At 42.9% G+C, this 2,754-nt stretch overlaps 1 long non-coding RNA gene across 1 annotated transcript; it reads right to left on the bottom strand.

Annotated features, from left to right (window-relative positions):
- Nucleotides 1-834: 834 nt before the first annotated feature.
- On the bottom strand, nucleotides 835-2,393 carry LOC308471383. The gene is made up of 2 exons (XR_013982938.1): nucleotides 2,233-2,393; nucleotides 835-1,065 (listed from the first exon to the last, which is right to left on the bottom strand). It is a non-coding gene; the product is annotated as an uncharacterized lncRNA (long non-coding RNA).
- Between the last annotated feature and the right edge of the window lie 361 nt (nucleotides 2,394-2,754).

Genomic DNA, 2,754 nt, shown 5'->3' with positions numbered 1-2,754 from the left:
TGTTCAAGGCTGCCCAAAATGTGCATGAAAATCAGTGCAGCCTTTCAGTTCAGCCCTACATAGAACCCAGCTCTTCATAACCAATTAGTCACACTGTATGAAGAAGAGCCATGGCAGAGCAACTGCTTTGCTTGCAGAAGGTCCCAGATTCAATCCCTGGCACTTCCAGGTACAGCTGGGAGTGTCCCCTGTCTGAAGCCCTGCAGAGTTGCTGTCAGTCAGTGCAAACAATACAGACCTTGATGGTCTCACTAAGTATAAGGCAGCTTCCTATGTTCCTGTGTGAAAGCCTCTGCTGTAATAAATCTGCTAGTCTTAAAGGTTCTGCAAGTTGGTGCAATTTGTTCGCTGTAGCTGAATACTATGGCTACACTTCTGAGAAATGCACAGTGATGGAGCTATATAAATTAACAAAAGTGATATTCTTAGGGGAGTGGCCGTAGCTTAGTAATAGAGCATCTGCTTTGTGTGCAGAAGGTCTCTGGTTCAATCCCCAGGGAGGTCTGGGAGAAACCACTATCTGAAACCCTGGGGAGCAATTGCCCCTGCTCCCATGTAAACAAATGGAACTGGATGGGTCCGTGGTCTGACTCAGTAATGGGCAGTTTCCTACGTTCCTATTAGCTTTTTTTTTAAGCCCCAGTTGCTGTGGCCAACCAATTTCTGGATGTAATGTCAGTGTTTGATCATCTTCCCTTCAGCCCTGGTTGTGGGGAAGGAATTTCTCAGTGGGAATCAGGGATTTTTCTTCATTATTTTTCCTTTTGTTCTTCACTCTCTCCTTTACATGTTCCCCCACCCGTTGGTTCATTCTTGTCATCAGCTTTGTTGGTCTTTTGATCTATAGCTTCTTTATTTCAATTCTTGCTTTTTTATATTCAGTTCATGCTTTTGTGGTTGTTGTTTCATTGGACTTTATTTCAGTAGTTTTAACTAGACTTTTGATGTCAGCCTCCCTTGTTTTGTTTTCTCATTTTGTTGTGCCTTGTTTGCCTAGATCCATTCTCATTTTTTTAAGTATATTTTTGTTCTTTTATCTTTTATCTTCTGCTTCTCTTTGCTCTTCTCCCCACAAAAGTAAAAACTCAGATATGGAGTGCGGGTTTTCATTGGACTTGGAGGCAGAAATTCAAATGCAACCTTCAAAGTGGTGTTTGGTCTAAACTTGTAACAAAACCGAATGGGGAAGATTTAACAATTGATTTGCCCTAGATATAGGGTCTCAGTCTTGGAGAGTCAAGGGCTGAGGGAGAAACAGGAAAATATAGTAATAGATTATTCTGGAAGGTTATTTTTTTATTCCTGAAAGGGGGAGCGGGGAGTAATGACTAGATGACTTCTGTGATAACCTCTCTGGCTTCCTGACTATAAAATTATGCACAATCAAACAAAAGATTGGGAACATACAAACAGAAGTGGACCTGCAACAACACCTCACCTCCTAAAAGGAGTGCTCCTGTCCAATGTCACAGCCAGCCAGCCATGCCCTCTCTGGGATACTCCATCCCGCTGCCATCACCCCCAATGCCCAGGTTTCCCATTTTTCGCTTCCAATTGCCATTCAGAATTCCATGGCTGCTCAACATGCCCTGTCTTCCTCACTAGGCTGTTGGGGAGGCTGCTCCATTATGGTTTCTAAAAATGAGATTTTGCAAATCTTAGGGTTTCCACATGTGTGCTAATACCTTGCCTCTTCTTTCTCAGTGGCCCTGCTTGGATGCCAGTCATGTTGGCACTCATCACCTGAGTTTGCTGTCAAGCAGACTGAAAAAGGAGCTCTTTGGGATCAGACCAAGAATCTCTCTAGTCCAGCATGCCATTGCGAAGAATGGCTAGTCAGATGTCCCATGGCAATGAGAAGCAAGCTAATGAAACCGTGACCCTCCTTGACTCTTTAGCATCTGGCATTCAGAGTTGTGCTGTTCTTTTCAGCTGTCATAGTCACTACCTGTCCTCCTTGGAATTATCTAATTCCCTTTTAAAGCCATCTAAAATTATCATGGCAGCAAAGTCCACAGCTTAATTATGCATTGTGTGAATACATATTTCCCTTTGTTTGTCCTGAATCAAGGCCTAATCAATTTCATTGGGTGACCCTGAATTCATGCTAGTATTATGAAAGAGGGAGGGAAATTGCATGTCGCAATGCAGTCACAATGGCATTTTGTATAAAATAATTTTGGTTGCAATGCTGTTAAAATAGACTACTGGGATTCATTATTATAAATTAACCTACCACCAGAGATGTAGATTTTTGTTAAAATTAGTATGTGAAGTTTCTTTGACTGCTAGGGCAAGAGGTTTGCCAATTGACCAGAAAAACAAATGGCTCGACCAGTTCTTATGCCTTCCACAGCAGCTTGATCGGCAGAAATCAACGAAGGAAGCACTTCACAGTTTCATAGAATCATAGAATCATAGAGTTGGAAGAGACCACAAGGGCCATCGAGTCCAACCCCCTGCCAAGCAGGAAACACCATCAGAGCACTCCTGACATATGGTTGTCAAGCCTCTGCATAAAGACCTCCAAAGAAGGAGACTCCACCACACTCCTTGGCAGCAAATTCCACTGTCGAACAGCTCTTACTGTCAGGAAGTTCTTCCTAATGTTTAGGTGGAATCTTCTTTCTTGTAGTTTGGATCCATTGCTCCGTGTCCGCTTCTCTGGAGCAGCAGAAAACAACCTTTCTCCCTCCTCTATGTGACATCCTTTTATATATTTGAACATGGCTATCATATCACCCCTTAACCTCC

This window comes from Podarcis pityusensis (assembly GCF_964106645.2).
Source record: "Podarcis pityusensis genome assembly, chromosome: 2".
Taxonomy (NCBI): Eukaryota; Metazoa; Chordata; class Lepidosauria; order Squamata; family Lacertidae; genus Podarcis; species Podarcis pityusensis.
The sequence above is the reverse complement of the archived record's forward strand: the minus strand, read 5'-3'. Positions and strand labels throughout refer to the sequence as shown.